The 20,397-nt window shown below is 41.5% G+C and overlaps 1 long non-coding RNA gene across 1 annotated transcript in view; it reads right to left on the bottom strand.

Annotated features, from left to right (window-relative positions):
* Positions 1 to 2,432: 2,432 nt before the first annotated feature.
* The window catches only part of LOC119853549, a 118,994-nt gene continuing 101,029 nt past the window's right edge, over positions 2,433 to 20,397 (bottom strand). The window contains exons 2-4 of the long non-coding RNA XR_005292119.2: positions 4,050 to 4,274; positions 3,756 to 3,829; positions 2,433 to 2,900 (exon numbers count right to left, since the gene is read on the bottom strand). This is a non-coding gene — a long non-coding RNA (uncharacterized LOC119853549). The remainder of the gene's footprint in view (positions 2,901 to 3,755; positions 3,830 to 4,049; positions 4,275 to 20,397) is intronic.

The following is a 20,397-nucleotide window of genomic DNA, read 5'->3' as shown; positions in this document are numbered from 1 at the left end:
TATAGATTGTTCTAATAAACCATAAATCCACTGACTCTATTCAGTCCAGATACTGTATTTGATCGACCAATGTTCTGTTATAGTATGGCAAATCCTATTGTATGTTCCAATGGAAAATGTTTATTTTTATGAAAGGGTGATTTGATTATGTACTTAAGTCTTTTGTGGTAAAGCAAATGGAAATTCTGCAAGTGATCAAAAATCTTCAAAAACAAATAAAATTATGTTCAATAAATAGATAAATACTGCCAGAGTTGTGGTCAACTGAGCGTTGGAGTCCCCTAGGTGTAACAGAAAGGGGGCTGGTGATGGAGTATTCCCCATAAGGAGGCCCTGGAATAGGCTGTTGACCTTTGGTGCCCATTTGCAAGGCCTATCCTATTGCCTGGGTATCTGAAAAGAGTGGGGCCTCATTACATTAATGTTTATGGGAGAGAATTTTGGCAGTGAAAGAAATCCCACCTGTTTTTGTGTTGGGGGTGACATTTTTTTAGGGGCTTCCTGCTGGTTTGATTTGGTTTTGTTATTTTCACTTGGGGGTGCAGAAAGAGACACCCAAATGAAAAAAATTCGATCTGGAAAAAATGCCTCCACCGTGAGAGTAAATCTCTAAATAAATCTGATTTTTAATCATAAAGAAGATGAGCGGTAACCTTGATTATAACTAAATCTGTCAGGGGAGAAAATTCTGTGTGCTAAAGAACGCTTAATCTGTGCCAGGCAGAATAAGACCAATGGCTGGATGTGAAGCCAGACAAATTCAAAAGAGATTAGACACACATGTTTAACAGTGAGAGTGGTTAACCATTGGAACAAACTGCCAGAAAGTGGTAGGTTCTCCATCTCCATGTCTTTAAATCAAGATTGGATGTCTTTCTAGAAGATATGCTTTAGTCAATGCAAGTCATTGGGCTCAGTAAAGGTGCAAAAGGCTAAAACTGCATGGTATGTGATATCGGGAGGCCAGACTACATGATGTAATGGTCCCTTCTGGCCTTAAACTATTGATCTGTGAATAATGTTAAGGGAAGCACACTTTTCTGTGTTGGTCTGTGTCAGAAGGAAGAAGAAGAATATAATATGAAGATGGTTTTATTTCCTCCTAAGGCTGAAATGTGAAGAGATTTCAGATGTTGCACTTCTTTATAGAAGAGAAGCTATTGAGACGGCTGTGGGAATGAAGTTAAATACTAGAAAACGCTGTGAATTTCTCATTTATATAGTTACTATGCACAGACACAAAGTTCACAATATTTGCAACTATAGGGCCCAATTCTGCACACCTTAAGCACACAAGAAGTCCCACTAAAGTCAACACAGCTACTTCACTGACTCAGGTGAGCAGGATTTGGCCCTGAGGCAAACTTTTCAACAGATCCTAGTGCAAAGCATACTAGATGAGTTTGTCACGGTCTACAGCTATCTACATGACTGAACTAAAGTAAGAAATCGAGGAGGTCAAATGATTATCATAATACCAAACCTTTAGAATAACAGTGGAGATTAAGGAGAAGCCAGCCCATCACTCGACTCCTAATCAATAATAAACCAGTTCTCATTTTTCCAACAGCTAGATTGGTTTTCTGCCTCTGTCATACATAAAAAAAATTTGCTCAGCAGGATACCCTGTGAGGCACCATACAGCCAGACCCAGACCTATATGTATCACATTCTTCATCAAGCCCCAGAGATTTTATAAACTCATTTTGCTTAGTGAATATACAGCTCAGAGCTAAGGAAAAGAATACCTGTTCCATGGAAAAGAAAGCCACTACTAGGTTTCATATTGTATTTGTTTGTTGTCTTCTTTCTCTATCTCCACCCACCTTCAGTGTTTTGGATTCCTCTATTACAGCTGACAAGGCACAGAAAAATGGGGATAATACACCAGTGGTCAACAAGCCAGCCTTTAAAGAAAAACACTGCTGATAAGATAAACAGTTTGTGATGTACTTAATTACAATATTTCATATTCATTTAGCCATCTACACATCACAGCACTAACAAAGTGGATTCAAACAGGAAACAAGACTCCTTCCCAGGAGCCCTGAGGGCTAATTATAAAATAGCTCCAATATTTTTTTGTAGCTAGTGTATTTTTTTCCGACAGAATTTATTGAGCTCATTACCAAGCTGCTTATGAAGTGATTTGAAATGAGGCAACATTAAAGCATTCTGAAAATCCCTTATACTTAGTCATCTTGACACTTTGTTTGAACTCAGAGCATTAATATGAAATAACTGCCACAGCCCCATATTTCTGATTCTATTGTTTGACAGCACATTTAAAAGCTAAAAGATGATATGATCAAGCTTTTTTAATCAGCACAATCATTTATAGGAGTGTCCCAAGTATCCATAACTCTGAAAAGACCAAAGGGGCATGACTGTGAGAAACAAGACAGGTACAGGCAATGTCTGCCTAGGGTAACATGACAGTGTTAATCAAGCACTATAGGCACTGCTGGCACCATTTATTTTTTTTTTATTTTAAAGCAAGACAGAAAATTGAGAGATACACATCAAAGCTGCTAAAGAACTCCATATACTGTACCTTATTTGCCCGGTTTTACCTTCTGTAATCACATTATACAATATGCATCACCAGATTAACCTACTCAGGGTCAGCAGAGGGGCCACCATACATATATTTGAAGTCAAGTTTGCAGGATTCAAAGTAAAAAAAATAAAAAAAAAATCTATAAAGAAGAGTAAAATCCATGGAAACCTATAGTGTATAAAGTCAACTTGGTGCATCACTTTGCTTTTCATCACTTTTTTTCTCTTCAGTTTTGAAACTAATAGTTAGTCAATGGAAATGCTTCTATTGAAAGAAAAGGTTTAACATCACTCTTCACTCCAGCTAAATTCTTGTGTTCAGCCCACAGTGTTACAAGGCCCTTCAAAGGAAAAGGAAAATAATTTGTAAAAGAACAAACAGTCATTGGGAATACAGGTACCGAATGATGAACTTTGCTCTATCCTAGAAAGAGGAGACTACCTCCAGTTTGGCAATTGTTATGCAACAAATAGGAGACAGATTCCAGCCAGACCTTGGTCTGGTGCACAGAGGAGTTGTGGAGGGCACAAAAAGTTCCCTCTTCTCTTCATTGCATTCCCATGCAAGAAAGGGTCAGGTTCCCACTGGGAAGCATAGTCCCTGCTCTATAGCAGTACCTATACAAATGCTAGATGTCTGAAAGGGACTGTGGAGGGGTATGGAAAGGAGGGTAGCTCATCTCCTTACCCTCTCTGCACCAAGCAGCAGAGCTAGATCAGAGAAGAATGGTTTCAGAGTGGTAGCCGTGTTAGTCTGTATCAGCAAAAACAAGGAGCCCTTGTGGCACCTTAGAAACTAATACGTTTATCTGGGCATCAGCTTTTGTGGGCTAAAACCCACTTCATCAGATGCATGTTTTAGCCCACGAAAGCCCACCTAAATTTGTTAGTCTCTAAGGTGCCACAAGGACTCCTCGTTGTTTTTGCTAAGGAAGAATGTTGATCAAGTCCCACTCCATCTAATCTGCAGCCCCTTGAGTGTGCTGTTGGGTTCTAGTCTGGTCCTAAGCTACATAAATGATTGTTCGCATCACATAAAAAAGAGCACAGCTGTCACCAGTTGGTCATTAATGTAGCAAGGAGACTAATTGAACTAGCATCTGACTTCTAGAGATCATCATGTCTCTGGATTGGTTGTTGAGGCACATGAATGGGACAATGTCAGGAGGCTTGCATTGCTGAGAACTGGGCAGTACCTGTTCTGTGGATAAGCAAGGTGCTTCAATCTCCAGTGCTGTCAGGCCAGCTTCTTTCACAACATTACATCCACCTGGAAAACATTTAAATAAATGGCAGGTTTTTACTTCATCATGCAGGCAAATACACAGTGCAGTGCAAGGGAAAAAACCAAATGTACAAATGAGGAAGATAAGCTATTATATAAATGGATACTTGTTTGGGGGCAAAGGCAATATAATATTGCTCAAGGCTAAAGTTTACACAATACTATGAAATATTTTTATCCTAGGGCAATTTATCTGCTATTGTACCTGAAGGAAGTGGCCCCTTGTTTTATTATCGACTCATCTTGGATGCATTTTGCATACACTGGAGTGACATTCAGGGGACATCCGGGCTGCCAGTAGGCTCCTCTTGTTGGTGGGAGAGCTTAGGACAGTTGTTCATCTCCTCTCACCAGGGCGGAAGTTGGGGAGGTGGCTGTCTCTATTTGTAGGAGACTCAAATGAGCTATCCAACCCATTTTGCAGGTGTCCCTGTGGAACATCAGTTACATTACAGAGGATTATGTTTTTAGGAGGAATATAAACCCTCATGCTAATAACTCATGGTGAAAAAGAAGAAATTTCCCTTTGTGCAGGATATTTCATAACTGTCTGCTGAAGAGCTTCTTGCACCTTCCTCTAAAGCATCTGGTATTGACTACTGTCAGAACATTCAAAAACCAGTTGGAGAACACTTGAATCTCTCTGGTCACTCGATTACAGATGTAAGAGTGGCTATTCTTCAACAAAAAAACATCAAAAACAGACTACAATGAGAGACGGCTGAATTGGAATTAATTTGCAAACTGGATACAATTAACTTAGGCTTGAATAGAGACTGGGAGTGGATGGGTCATTATACAAAGTAAAACTATTTCCCCATGTTATTCCCCCCCCTCACACTGTTCCTCAGACATTCTTGCAAACTGCTGGAAATGGCCCACCTTGATTTTCACTACAAAAGGTTTTCTTCCCTCCTTCTCCTTCCTTCCCCCTCCTCCCCCCCCCCCCCCCCCCGCTCTCCTGCTGGTAATAGCTCATCTTAAATGATCACTCTGGTTACAGTGTGTATGATAAAACCCATTGTTTCATGTTCTCTGTGTGTGTATATCAATCTCCCCACTGTATTTTCCACTGAATGCATCTGATGAAGTGAGCTGTAGCTCACGAAAGCTTATGCTCAAATAAATTTGTTAGTCTCTAAGGTGCCACAAGTACTCCTTTTCTTTTTTCCAAATACAGACTAACAAGGCTGCTACTCTGAAACCTGTCAGAAATGAGATATTGAACCAGACCTCTGAACCTGAGTCAGTATGGCCATTCCTGTGTTCCAATGCGTGTTATTGCTTATTTAGGATAGGAAACATTGAATCTCATGTTCATCATGTCACCAATTTTTAAACAGCTGGATTGGTTAAAAATAAATGAAGGAGTTTATATGGTGTGCAACACTCAGTAATGCTGTTGCAATAAAACCAAAACAAACATCATTTTGGGATATATTAGCAGGAGTGTTGTAAGCAAGACACAAGAGTAATTCTTCTGCTCTATTTTGCACTGATTAGGCCTCAACAGGAGTGTCCAGTTCTGGGCACCATTTTTCAGGAAAGATGTGGACAAATTGGAGAAAGTCCAGAGGAGAGCAACAAAAATGATTAAAGATCTAGAAAACATGATCTAGGAGGAAAGAGTGAAAAAGATGTGTTTGTTTAGTCTGGAGAAGAGAAGACTGAGGGGGGGACATGATAACAGTTTTCAAGTACTTAAAAGGGTTTTACAAGGAGGAGGGAGAAAAATTGTTCTCCTTAACCCCTGAGGATAGGACAAGAAGTAATGGGCTTAAATTGCAGCAAGGGTGGTTTACGTTGGACATTAGGAAAACCTCCTAACTGTCAGGGTGGAATAAATTGTCTAGAGAGGTTGTGGAATCTCCTCTATCACTGGAGATTTTTAAGAGCAGGTTAGACAAACACCTGTCAGGGGTGGTCTAAGACAATACTTAGTCCTGCCAGGAGTTCAGGGGACTACACTAGATGACCTCTCAAGGTCCCTTCCAGTCCTACGATTCTATTATTTTATATTGAAATGAAACATCAGTGAGTTAGCAAACTATATTTTCGGATGCTCAAAATAATAGCAAGAGTTATAAACATAAATATATATTGGTTGAAAATATAGTAGCCCATGCTATATTTTCAGTTTTCAAATTCTCTGGACCCAGAGGTCTCTTTCTTATGATCAGCTGATTTTTAATTTTTAAAGACTAGGTAACTAATAGTAATGGCAACTATTGCTATAGTAATGTGTGAGCATATCATATCTGGAATTGGGGTGAGAAGCTTCATTGTTCTGGAAGCAGAGCTGAGCAAAAGGTTTTGAAGGATCAATGAAAGTTGCTGCTGCCTGGTTTATTTAACTTCAGCTGATCTTTTTCTAGTTAAACATTCTATAAAACCTTTCTTCCACTCAGAGAAATGGATCAGGGAAATAACTCCCCAGATGTTTTTTGCTGATATCTAAAAGCACTAGGAGAACACTATAGCTGTGTCCTCTAGGAGTTCCTAGCTACTACCCAAAGCAGCAATTTGTATTAAGAGACAATAACAAGACTCTTCTAACAATATTGTAATCCCTGCATGAGGGAACAGTTCACATTCGTACTGTAGTTATGGGTACTCAAAATGCATTACATCTGTTGTGCAACTATTACAAGATATTTGATATGAATCTGAAGAAGTACATCATTTTAAGTAAAAGGTATCTAAAAAGTCAGATATGCAGAGCTGTTGAAAGAAGGTAAAAATTAAATTATGTCCTATACAGATCTAGATAATACAACAGACGATATAGATCAGAATGTACCTTAAGGGTCCAACTTTTCCTCTTAGAGGAGCCTTTGGAGATTCTGATCCACCAGAGTCTTTCCTGAAACTCACAGATGGGCAAATATTGTTGTACAGCCCCAGTGGGCTCTCTACTCTTCAGAGTGCCAATTGGTTAGAGAGTTGGCAAGAAATCTCTCCCCTTGCATACCACTGCCAGCTCTCTTCTCATTGGAAGATGGGCCAGACACTGAGGAGAAGTCCATGGTCTGTAAGTCACAAGCAGGGGAAAGATACTACTGCTGATGGGACACTGCAAGCCCAAAAGCAGTTTCAGCACAGGCCTGGGAGAGAGGCACAGGGATTCGCTTGTAGCTCTCTTGCTTTATCCAAGGAACAACACAAGTGTGTGGCCATTACAACATTGCACCACATGAATTATGAATCCCAAATGGAAGGAGGTGCCTAATGTTGAACTAAATGACCAAGAGCGAAGGGGCAGTTTGGACCCATTGTTCCTTTGCATTAGAGTTCTTTGTGTTAAGCATCTGGGCTTTTATATTGTTGAAAGGCACAGTTAATGACACATAGGCTATGTCTATATTGTAATCATTGTGGCATTAGCTGTGCCTTTCAACAATGTAATCAACTCCAGGTGCTTAACACATGAACACTCTTGCCCATATGCTCAGGGTTTAGCTGATCGCCATATTTGGGGTCGGGAAGGAATTTTCCTCCAGGGCAGATTGGAAGAGGCCCTGGAGGTTTTTCGCCTTCCTCTGTAGCATGGGGCATGGTTGACTTGAGGGAGGCTTCTCTGATCCTTGAAGTCTTTGAACCATGATTTAAGGACTTCAACAGCTCAGACATGATCAGAATGGCCCCTTCTGACCTTAGTATCTATGAATCTATGAACTCTAATCCAATGAACAAAGAGTCCAAACAGTCCCATCAACCTTGGTCATTTAGTTCAATCTAACTCGCTTGGGTCCGTGACCACTGACACCATGACAGTACATGTTTCAGCGTGAGCTAGACTCAGAGTTCCAGGCAGACTTGTACAGCCCACGCTGCAGCATACACTGCTGTAGCTTCACTGTTCTGGGACATAAACTAGCTAGATTAAAGATCATTTGGATCTGTCTGCTCAAGCTGTAATCACATTTTTTTATTACAGTGTGGGCCTGTCCATGGTGATAAGTGTAGGAGTATATCTGTACATTGAAATTATTTATGGATAAATTCCTGCCTCCCCAAAAGTTGTAGATGGAGGTCTTCACTCCAAGGCACACCTTCAGACGAAGGTTTTTAACCATCAGAGGAGTGAAGTTTTGGAATAGCCTTCCAAGGGAAGCAGTGGGGGCAAAAGATCTATCTGGTTTTACTCGATAAGTTTATGGAGGAGATGGTATGATGGGATAATGGGATTTTGGTAAGTAATTGATCTTTTAATATTCAGGGTAAATAGGACTAATCCCCTGAGATGGGATATTAGATGGATGGGATCTGAGTTACCCAGGAAAGAATTTTCTGTAGTATCTGGCTGGTGAATCTTGCCCATATGCTCAGGGTTTAGCTGATTGCCATATTTGGGGTCGGGAAGGAATTTTCCTTCAGGGCAGATTGGAGAGGCCCTGGAAGTTTTTCGCCTTCCTCTGTAACATGGGGCATGGTTGACTTGAGGGAGGCTTCTCTGCTCCTTGAAGTCTTTGAACCATGATTTAAGGACTTCAACAGCTCAGACATAGGTGAGGTTTTTTATAGGAGTGGGTGGGTGAGATTCTGTGGCCTGCGCTGTGCAGGAGGTCGGACTATATGATCAGAATGGTCCCTTCTGACCTTAGTATCTATGAATCTATGAATCTATGGATGGGAATTTGAGCCTATCAAAAAGAGGAAGGTTTTGCAGTGTTTCTTAACAATGGCAGATTCTGGATTTGCCCAGTGTCCTCTGGAAGTTCATGCCAGAGCTGAATCCCTTTGTCCAAGAATGCTTTGTGCCCAGTTCTTGTGCATTTCATCCTCAGTTTTGAGATCTGCATTGTCACAAAGGAATGCAGCTGCCTCAATACATTGTAGATTAAAATTCAGTCTTTATTGTAGCTGCAGCTTGATCCAATAAGTGCTTTGAAGATTAGGACTAAGGTTTTAAACTAGCATCTGAAAACTGAGTGGGAGCCAGTGCCAGGGACTGAGAAAAAGCCTGATGTGGTCAGACATTTGTGCAACTGAGTTTAACTGGCATAAAAAATACACAAAAAAGCCACCTGTAGAGGCACCATGGCTGAATATCTGAATGGAAGCACATTTTAGATGTGAAACTGTGACTATCACACTATAAGTGATTGTGCCCTTATATAATCAGTAACAGAAATAATACCACCACATAAGTGTACCGAACTAATCAAAATTGGCCAGCACAGAATGCATACTAAATACTCAGAGAAAGCTGTTTGGGATCAATCCATAGAATTAAAGAAGTCACAAAAGTATCATAAAATAATGCTGAATAAAGACCACACTTGAGGAAAATCACATATCATGACTTAAGCAGAAAAAGAGGCTAAATTTGTTGGACAAATTATTCATTGTGAATTATTTGCTTGGAGCTAATACTTATCTTGATCCCCTGATTTAAAAACACATCCATGTTGTGACAAAAGACACAATCATTCTACAACTTTAATTTAATTTTTCTGTCTGCTGTGTAGCAACTTAAAACTTTCCCATTTTTTTAATCATTGCAATTAGTAAGACTGCACTTGTAGGTCATGAAGTGTCTACTTATGCTCAAAGGAAACGTATCCAAGAGAATTGATTTTTACATTTTCTCATACACTTTACAATTCACCTATTGCATCTCCCCGATATCTTTTTGAATTAGATTCTCTTTCAGAGCATTCTCTTAGTAGTTAATTGGCCACCAGGTGTAATTAATTAATCAGCCAGTTAGATATCATCCAGCAGTGGAAGCAGAAAAGGTGGAAACCCTCCACAGTTTCTATGCTTTCAAAGGAGCAAAAGCTGCTTTCCAATGGGTCTTTCAAATGCCTCTTCTCTCCTTTCCTTAGAACAGTCTGTCTGCACTGCTAAAGTCAAGGGTCTGCCAGTTTTTTCCATTATAAAACCTATTTTGAGCCTCTATACCTTTTTGGGCGTCTATATCTTCTGAAGCATCTGTACCAATTCACTTCAAGTTGAAACAATAGCCAACAGGATTCAACTCATGTCCCCCCCTTTCCCCGCCCCCCAGAGTTATAGTAAACCAGAAAGAATGGCTTTTATGGTTGTGATACTTTTTTTTTTCATTCCGTACCTCAAAAATGGCCTCACATTTTTTCCAGATAGACATTTTGCTACCCACAATGTAAATAAACGTTCTTGTTTGGAGGTGATGAGTAAAATAAATTAAAAAAAAAATACAGCAGCCAAGAGTCAAATGATGAGCTTTGGAATGCAGTCTTTTTGCATGAGCAGTAAGTGCACAGTTGCTTTTCATAATATTTTTGTTGCCCATACGTGGAATAGGAATCTTCTGTGCACTTTTTTGGTCTGTTGGGGTTTTTTTTTTGGACGGTTTTTTGGTTAAAGGAAGATAGACTGAATATGGCGGAGGGTATTGATGGGAGGCTGATTGCCTTGAAGTAATATTTTTCAGGCAAAGCACAAGCTGGATGGATCCTATGGAGCTCCCATATAACTGCACATAGAGTTGGAAACCTCTGAAAGGGCAATATGAGATAGTGAGGTGGCAGGACACTATCAAATTTTATATATATATTTATAATATAGAAGTGTTTAAGACATTAATTTTAATTAAATATATAATTACTGTCTTAAACACTTCTATATTTAAAAAGTTGTACAAGGAATATATATGATGCCTGAAATATCTAGTAGGACTTCAATCTTTCAGTGTTAGGCCCTGATCCAAAGAAGCAGGTAACCCTATATGCTTAACTCTACCTTCCGTGGCCACTCATATGCTTAAGCTAAGAACATGCTTAAATGGTCAACTGGATCAGGATCTTATAGCCTAATCCAAAGCCCAATAAAGTTTATCTCTAAAATGCCTATTAGTCTATTTGGATGAGACGTATAGGGCTCCAGTTCTTCAGACATGCATAGCTTTACACACGAGTAGCCCCATGACTTTAATGGAAGTATGCATATGTATAAACTTAAGTAGATGCTTAAGTATGTGATGGATAAGGGCAACAGGGCATATGAAAGGAATCGTCCATTTATATTAATGCAACTAGGGTGTCCATATTTTTCAAAAGTCTTGTTATGTGTCTCAAATTGGAGGCACACTGTGAGAATTCTGAAATCCATTCACAGACCATTGGGACCTTTTCTGACTCTCTTTGCTTTGTGGTACAAAGAATTATACAACATGAAATAATGTACAGAATATCTGTTTATGAGTATCATCTTTAGTAATAACTTGCAGGAGTAACATCCTTGAATCCAGGGGGAAAAAATGTGATTCTGTTACAACAATTCATATGTGTTTTATAGAGAGGAGTAGGAAACCTGGGGCCATGGCCTCTTCTTTTCCCCATTCATATCAATGCCCACACTGAATTGTGGAGCTGGAGCAGTACGTAGTGGGGGATAAACCACAGAGACTATTAGTCACTTGGAACCCAAGTTAACCAAAGACTTAGTAATTTTGAAATTTTTTAGGAGAAGTCTGAATTTTCTTAAGGAAAACCCAATTAATTAGCATTTGATGGAGCCCAAGTTACATGACTCCTAACTCCACCCACCTAGTAAACTAAGTTCTATGTTGATTATTACCGTGTTAAGAGCAAATCAGAAAATGAGGTCATAAAATAAAATGCAATTTTACAATTTTTACATTGCACTATAAAATCGAGCCAAAAGCCTTATACAGCATCATATTTCCTTCAGTTATTGTCAGTTACTGCAAAAACAGGCTCTAATTAGGCAAAGCTTTGTTGTCACAATACTGAAATAAGGTGTTAAAACAGAAGTTACTTAACAGTTATTATTTTCTCCTGGAAATTGCCAGGGACTTTCAGATTACAATTTGTGTAGTTTTAAGATTTTATCTGATGGCAGTTGTATCATTGGAAACTGAGAGTTGATTCTGGATGTGGTAGACGGTTGGAATTGGGAACACATCACGAATCTGGGAGGAGAATATGGTAATCTCCATGTTTTGTCTATTGAGACTGTGTCATAATAAATATATTCAGAGACTGCATGCAAATACTCTAATCATTTTAGGTATTGTGCATAACCATATGAAAAAGCAATTTGTACTACAGAAATAAATAGGCATTTTTCTTAGTTCTTTCAAAGAGATAACAGACAAGAGAAGAAGCATCCCTTTCTTAATTAAAGAACAACATATGAAAAAAGTAAGTAGACTGGAAAAACTGAAGAGTGGAAAGGAGGGAATATTCTCAGCCTTCTACTAACATTTCTTTAAGGGATGTGTTGTAACAGATATGTGGGGCAAATGAGAAAAGACTAATTGATCTTTTGGCAAGGGAGAATGATTTTGCTGTAGCTATGAGCAGCATATGTGTTGTGCCAATGGCATGGCATGTTGAACAATCATTTCTTTTTCAGCCTTAGCTAGAGTAGGGTCTTTCTTGAGTTCCCTGTTTTCTGGGGTGAGGGGGAGAGTAATTTAATTTAACAAACCTTTGCTATTTTTATATTATAGTATATTTCCTATACTATAAACATTATTAGTTTAAAAAAACATACTTTGTATTACCAACTCTGTATACTCAGAAATGATTCCATCATATCTTTGTTCCCTCATTCAGCTCATAGGACATTTGATAGACTACAGGGATGAATCTCAGAGATCTATATTCCCTTTGAATTATTACCTCTTGCAAGAAGAAATAAATTATTGCTCTACTATTATGTAATTATAATTGAGATTTACAAAGAAGCCTAAGAGAATTAGGGACCCAAATCCCCTTGAATTTCAAGAATGTAATAAAACACAACAAGATGAAGGCCTGATCTTCTAATACTATATTTACATTATTAGCTTTTAGTCATGAGAGGGGGCCCATTGAAGAGTTGTAGATCTAGATGGAATATATGGGCTCAAAGAGTCTAAGGTGTTAACATGATCTTGTCCAACATTAAACAGTGTTAAACAAGGTTCAGGGTTTGGTATACAGAGACTTCAACCTTCTTAGTAGCATGGCAAACATACCCTTAAACATCTTTTTAGCCTTTTGTTAAAGATATAGAAAAAGAAGGAAAAACAGTTAAAACATTTGAAATGTGAAGTGTAAAGTAAGGCTTTCCTTTTAACAATATCCCTTGTTCCTTTTCCATTAGCTGGAGGGAGTTTAAAGAAAAACGTCTCTGACACTCTCTTGGATGATATTAAAGATGGTAATAACTGTCCTTTTGGAGAAAGGAGAAGTTAGTTGACATGGTCTGGTGCTGTTGTTGTTAAAGTTTGATCCCGTTTCCTAGAAGACAAAACAAGATGAATACACACAAAAGAGGAGAAAAAAGAACAGCAAAGACCGAAAATGCAGCTTCTTTCTGTGCAGTTGATTCTCACTTGCAGCATCACTGCTGGAAAAACACAGGCACAGACATAGTCTTAGCAGTCACTCCAAGACCTGGCAAACCAGCATCAGGCTGTTTAGGGCATTGGTTTTAGCTGCCTCTTTCTGGTCACAGGCTTACAGCAGTGTGCAAAATATGCAGTCTTGGATGGCTAAGTCAGACTCATTAGACAGGGGAAAAAAGGAGAAAGATAGAAAAGAGAAGAAATAAGGTGGGGAAGGGGAAAGACACATGGGAGTCGGGGGAGTGGGGGGAAACAAAAACTCACATCCTGGCTGGTGTTTTGGATTTAGCTGGAGGTGGTGATGTCATCTGGGTCCCTCTCTATGGCCTGTCTGGTCAGGACATCTCTCAGATCAGGATGACAACGGCCCAGTGGCATTACAGTAGATCCCAAGGTCCCAGGAAATGGTGAGTGTAGCAGCCATGATAGTGAATCTCACTCTTTCTCCTTCTTTTACTCAGCAATTGTTGCATTCCTCTCCTTAGTCTTTTCTTTTAAGGAATCTAAAAGGGAGTTGATGTGAAGAATAGCCTATCCCCTCATTATTTTGTCACTTAGGCTAAATTTCTGATACCAATTTTGGTTCACTGGCCCCACACTTCTCAGCCACGATGACTAGGCTAGACCACCTATGCTCAGGTCTCATACAGTTTGCCCAGATCCACTTCCAACCCTCACTGTGGGAGTCCCTTAACCAGGATATGGAAGGGGTAAGTCTATCACCACCCACTGTCCCCCACAGGAATGGGTCATGCAACTCCAAACTGAGAACCGTCTGCTGGAGTCCCAAGTGGCTCAGCTCCTAGAGGAAAATCAGAAAGTCTGTGAACAGCTAACACAGTCCCAGGAGAAAAATTCCATGCTCTGGGCCCACTACTCTCTGAACTGAGCCTCACAGTACCATTACCTGAACACTTTAAGGGGAACCGCCAGAAGTTCGGGGTTCCTGAACCAATGCCATCTCCTTTTCCTGCTTTGCCTTCGAACTTATGCCACTGACCAGGCGAGGGTGGGCTAGTGATCAATTTGCTTACTGCAGAGCACTGGACTAGGCCTCTCCCATCCTGGAATAAGGCAGCCTGGTGTTGATGGACTGGAATGCAAACTTTGTTCACAATCTTTGATGACCCACATCACGCTTGCTCAGCAGAAGACACCCTATGAAGATTCCAGCAATGACAAGATCCAGCAGCCTCCTATGCTGCCCAGTTCCAGCAACTTGCAGCTGATGTCGAGTGGAACAAGGCAGCCCAACTGCATCATTTTCAGCATGGGCTTAGTGAGGAAGTAAAAAATGAACTAGCCCACATGGAGACCCCAACCTGCTTGGAGGCATTTACTGACCTCTCACTCTGCTTTGACAACCAGCTGCAAGAGCAAAAGGAGGAGAGGTGGGGCACGCTGTTACCACACCACCTAAATCTTATGCCTAAAACCCCAGGGCCCAAACACAACCAATGCAGGTTGATCTGGGTCACCAACACTAGACCCTGGAAGAAAAGGTGTGGTGATGGTGCAATATTCTATGTTTTTATTGTGGAGCACCAAGACATGCCCTTGCCATTGGCCCATTGAAAACCTCTGCTCTCAAGGAATCAGAGAAATGAAAGAATCCAGGCCATAAAGGAAGAACCAGCATGGGCACCACCGAGGTGCTATGCTCTAGAACTACCCCCCAATCCTTGAGAGAAACCTGATCCAGGAAATGTGCGTCATCCCCATACTTCCAAGTACAACTAGAGTTAGTACTATAGATGGGGCCAAACTGATCCCCCCTCCCTTCACTCCCTTGGGCCTGATCGATTCATGGCTAACAGATAACTTCATTGATGCTAAAACCACTCAAGCGCTACAAATCTCTCTCCTCCCAAGGCCCACCTCAGTTCACGTAGAAATGATAGATGGGTCCCTCTTGTCCTCAGGGCCAGTGACTCAGGAAATAATGCCCCTAGAGGCTGTAATCTGGAGTCAACAGGAAGTGCTACATTTCAGCATCATTCACTCTCCCCATTTCCCTATAATTCTTGGCACCACTTGACTGAACCAACATGACCCTTGAGTCTCCTTGAGAGAGAAAGTATCAACTTCCCTTCCAAATACTGCCAAAGGGTCTGCCTGCACTTAGCTGGGCCCAACTTTTTTGGTCCAGAGCTCCTGTGGCCAATCAGAAGTGAACTGATGAGGGACTCCAGCTGGCAATGGTTAGCCAGAAAGAATCATTCCCAAGCCTGAGGCCCCCTCTCCCTGAAAAATATTGGGACTATGTGGATGTTTTTGAGAAGAAGAATGTGGACACACTATCCACACACCAAGACTATGACTGCCCCATAGATCTGCAACCCGGGGTGAAGGTCCCTTATGGACAGATCTATGTGATGTCCAAACCTGAACTGGCAACAGTCCATGAATACATCCAGAAAAAGCTAGCCAAGGACTCGTCGGGCCTTCCACCTCCCAAGTAGGGGCTCCAGTCCTATTTGTCAAGAAAAATAATTAAACTCTATGCCTTTGGGTAGACTATCAGGCCCTAAGCCAGGTAACAATCTAGAATGGGTATCCTCTACCTCTGATCCTGCAGTTACTAGATCATGTGTGGTCCTCCAGAATCTTCACTGAACTGGACCTCTGAGGTGCTTACAACCTAATGTGTATCTGGGCTGGGGATGAATGGAAGACTGCATTTTGAACCCACTATGGGCACTCTAAATATTTAGTTATGCCCTTCAGTCTGACCAATGCCCCTATAACCTTTCAACACTTGGTGAATGATGTATTTAGAGACATCCTGGACCAGTGTGTAGTCATCTATCTCGATGAAATACTGTATTCTCAGATGCTCTTAAGGAGCATTGTTACCCCATTCATTCCATCCTGGAAAGACTAGAAAAACATGACCTGTTAACGATGTTGGGGAAATGCACATTTGACCAGTCCTCTACAGAATTCCTGGGTTACATCTTCTCCCTGTAGGCTGTTAAAATGGACCCCCAGAAGATGGAGATCATCTGTAGCTGGACTGTGCCCAGGTCCCTCCAGGAGTTACCAGCACTTCATGGGATTTGCCAGCTTTTACCAACAATTCATTCCAGGCTATTCAGTACAAATACCCCTATGACCTCTGCAAGACCACCAAATTTGTTTTGACATCCAGAGATCACCTTCTTTTGACAACTCAAGACAGCTTTCACCACTGCCCACATTCAAGCACACCCAGATCAGGCCAAGGACTCATAATGGAAGCTAATTCCTCCAATGTAGCCATAGGGGCAATCCTCTCCCCGAGGTTTGGCCCACAGCAAGTCCTGCAGCTCTGCACCTACTTTTCCCGAAATCTCACCCCGATGGAATGTAATTATAAAATATTGACTAAGGAACTATTTGCAATTAATTGGCCTTCAAAGATTGGCACCATTTTACCATGGCCCAGCTGCAGCTCTTTGGGGCTGCCCCAGGCCAGCAGCTGTGGGGAGCTGCAGACCGTCCACTACCACGGGGGCTGCTCTCAGGCCCACCCCACCTGAGAGGTGGAGGGGTCTGGGCTCCAGCTTCAAGCTTGGCCAGGGGTCAGGGACTCAGAGGGGGACAAGGAGGGATGGAGCAGGGCCAAAGAGGGGGCAGGGCCTCATGGCCCCCTCACTTTTAGGAAGAATCCATCCCCCCGGGCGCATATACATTTCACCAGGGTGCTCCTGGCTAGAAGCACTTCATCTCTTGCCATGACACTTCATGGACAGGTCACTTTGGCTGCCTGAAGACCTTCCCATTGGAATTGGCTTCCCCATTTCTTCTCGTGGCCTCCTATGTAAGCCAAGGTCCAGGACTAAGTTGACTCTTGTGACTTGTGTGCATGCACTAAGATGCCACATGCTAAACCCCTCGGCACCCTAGACACTCCATTTAAACCTTGGGCTTCTATCACCCTGGACTTCGTAGTAGAGATCCCTGACAATGCCAGACTTTGCCTTGTCTCCTGGTCTCTGACTCCAGCCTGACTTCAAACCTCATTCCTGCCTCTCAGTTCTAACATGGTACTGCCTCTGATCTCCAGTCTCTGACCCTAGTCTGATTCTGTCTCTGAGTCTTATTCATGGGCAGCGGGTGGAGCCCTCCCATGGGGAGGCTCCGCCCCATCCACCCATGCACCCCAAGACCCCCTGCCCCTCCTCCACAGCCAGAGCCATGCGTTCCCCCTCGGCTGAAAGAATCCCGGGCTGGCTGAAGCCCCAAGCCTCCCTCCCCACCACACCTGCCCAGAGGAGCCCTGGGCCAGCCGCAGCTGCGTCACTCCTCCTCTCCCCCACCCCCAAGCTGCTGCAGGGGAAAAGCCTCTCACTCCGGTCCAAAGAAGTTTTTGATATGCCCCATGCAGGTTCTGGGGCAGCTGAGGAGCCAGTATTTCCTACTCAGTTTCCTAGTTTCCTCAGTAATCTCTCTGGAGTCCAGAGAGATTACTGCTGAACCCAGGAAGGTGAATAGCACATACCACCTCCTTGGCTGCCCCAGAACCTTCATGGGGAATAATAAAACAAAAACTTCCCCCCAAAACCAAGCAACCAGGGGTACAATGGCAGCCTATTATACCCGCCGCCATGCTCTTATTTACAGAACCTGGCCTTGCAATTTCTCTAACTCTGGTCTGGCCACTCCCACCCCTGGTGTCAGACCACAGCCCAACTACAACCACCCCAGTCCCTTAAACAGACAGAGTCCCAGGGCTGGGGCTGCATTTCCTTTCATGGAGAATTTTGAAATGCTGGGGGTGTGTTCTGAATTAGAATGAAAACAGATTATGAAATAAACAAATCCTTCATGAAATGGAATTATCTTTCTCTGCCCAGCTCTAGTAGTAAAACATTGGGTTGTTAGTAATTCCACCTTGAGGCTTGGTTGAATCAATAGAACTAAGGCTTCTCTCATAGTATCTGGAGCCTTTGGGTGAGCCCTTCCTGAGAATTTCTAAGCTTACTGTCTTGCTTCAACTTGGCACTTCATACTGTGCCAACATTATGTCAACATTATAATGCAAACTCTGAGTTTTCAGCACAGACTTATTGCCCAGGCCTTGATTTTTGGCTGACGTCTGCATCTCCATCTCTTCACACACATAAAGGAAAATATTTGAACTCTGGTCTTTCTAATAAATATATTAATATGAAAAAATGCTTTTGTTTCCTTCCTGTAAGAAGGATATCTTTTATCAACTCTGGAGTCACTCCATCTAGGTACAAATATCTTATATTGAAAATTGAGTGTACTGTTACATGAATGGTTTCAGAATAGCAGCCGTATTAGTCTGTATTCGCAAAAAGAAAAGGAATACTTGTGGCACCTTAGAGACTAACAAATTTATTTGAGCATAAGCTTTCATGAGCTACAGCTCAATTCATCAGATGTATGTATCTGATGAAGTGAGCTATAGCTCACGAAAGCTTATGCTCAGATAAATTTGTTAGTCTCTAAGGTGCCACAGGTACTCCTTTTCTTGTTACATGAATGTACCCCATTCCATTCTTATGCCAGTCCAGAGGGAGTAGCTGTGGAGCTGTCAGGAGTTAATTTTCATAAATTAATAATATTGATTCTGTTCTATTTACCTACTACATTTGCTGCTTAGGACAGAGTACAGGCTGAGACTGTCTTAGTAGGAACAGCTTCAACAAAGAATAAAGATCTACACCATAGCAGATAAAATAAATGCCCTCTATTTGGCATGAGGTGCCAAAACATTAGGTGTAGAGCCAAATACAGAGACACATTGTCAGCTATTGATCAGGTATTGAATGCTGTAACCTGCTAGGAGATCATAGGAATCAGAGATGGAAAACATCATTTTCTATTAGTAGAGTTAGTGAGATTGTTTTAAAACTATGCCCTCTACCATACCCTCCACTTTTAAGGACAGATGGGCCCCTATTTTAGTGAATCTCTCCTGAGGGAAACAAAGGGCAGGTTCAGGGAGGAGAAAATCTTCCAAAGAGGGAAATGTGGTAATTGGGTTCCATTCACTTTGACGGTTACCATGGTGGTGTGTTGGGAGGAGCCTTATCCCCTCAAATGGCAGTATACACCCCAGAATACATCTGGATTTAACTTAGATTCCACATCCTCACACCAGTGAGAGAAGGGGGCTTGCGCAGGCATGGCCAACAATAGCACAGCTCCTGTAGGGGAAAAGTGGGCTAAAGAAAGTATATGCAGGGTACAAACCCACTGCCAGGCCAGGGATTCCAGAGATATGGGTTGGGTGGCCATGTCCCCGTCTCCTCTGTGACCTGGCTCAAAACACTCCTCTGCCTAGGAGGGACAGTTTACAAATTCCAAAAGATAAATATCACATGGTTCCTAGATCAGTTGCTATACCACAGTAGGTATTTCTGTGGGAGGGTATGATTTGGCTTATGTTAAGGTAAAATTCAAGTTGAAGTTGCAGCAAATGCAAAAGTGAATGTTACTATTATTAGGTAAACCCTTGTCAGCAATCCTAACAAGGATGTTTTGTTAAATGCTTTCAGTTGTTTGGGTTTGTTTGGTTTGGTTTTTGGTCAGCCTAACAGGTAGCATATTGAAGACTATTTGGAGCCTTCACAATAGCAGCCAGCAAAAGCTATAATTCAAATCATGCAAAGGGAGCATGCTCACCTACGAGGAGATGGGTAGAGAAGGGAGTCTTAGGTTGCTCAAAATTAACACCTCCAGAAGCTCAAATGAATATTGTTGACAGCCTCCAAAAATAATCTCATGCCGTCCAAGGATGGACAATAGTCACAAGAAGGTGCAAAGAGTTCAATAAGGTGCAATGTTTTTGACCCCTCAGAAAGTTTTGTGTTTTCTGTGGGTACACCTTGCAGAATGCAGCTCAGTATTTGAGATATTATTCCAGTCTGAGAGGCACAGGAAGAGAAAAAAAATTACTAGAGAACAGTTCAGAAAACGTAATTTCCATCCTACAGAAAATTCCAATATTTCAATGTTTGTTTTCATCTTGAATGGGACAAAAAAAAGGTTGAAATGTTGGAAAAAATTGTGCAATGAAAAACTCCAAAAATTTTTAACCTTTTCAGCAAAATTAAACGTTTTATGTGAAACTCTGACATTTGAAATGTCAACATTTTTCACAATGAGGTTTCATTCTAAATGTCAATTTAAAAACCACACCCAACTTCACTTTCAACATTCCTGCCTAAAAATCAGCAAAATGCGTTAATCTACA

The sequence above is a fragment of the Dermochelys coriacea genome, chromosome 3 (genome assembly GCF_009764565.3).
Source record: "Dermochelys coriacea isolate rDerCor1 chromosome 3, rDerCor1.pri.v4, whole genome shotgun sequence".
Classification (NCBI taxonomy): domain Eukaryota; kingdom Metazoa; phylum Chordata; order Testudines; family Dermochelyidae; genus Dermochelys; species Dermochelys coriacea.
The sequence above is the reverse complement of the archived record's forward strand: the minus strand, read 5'-3'. Positions and strand labels throughout refer to the sequence as shown.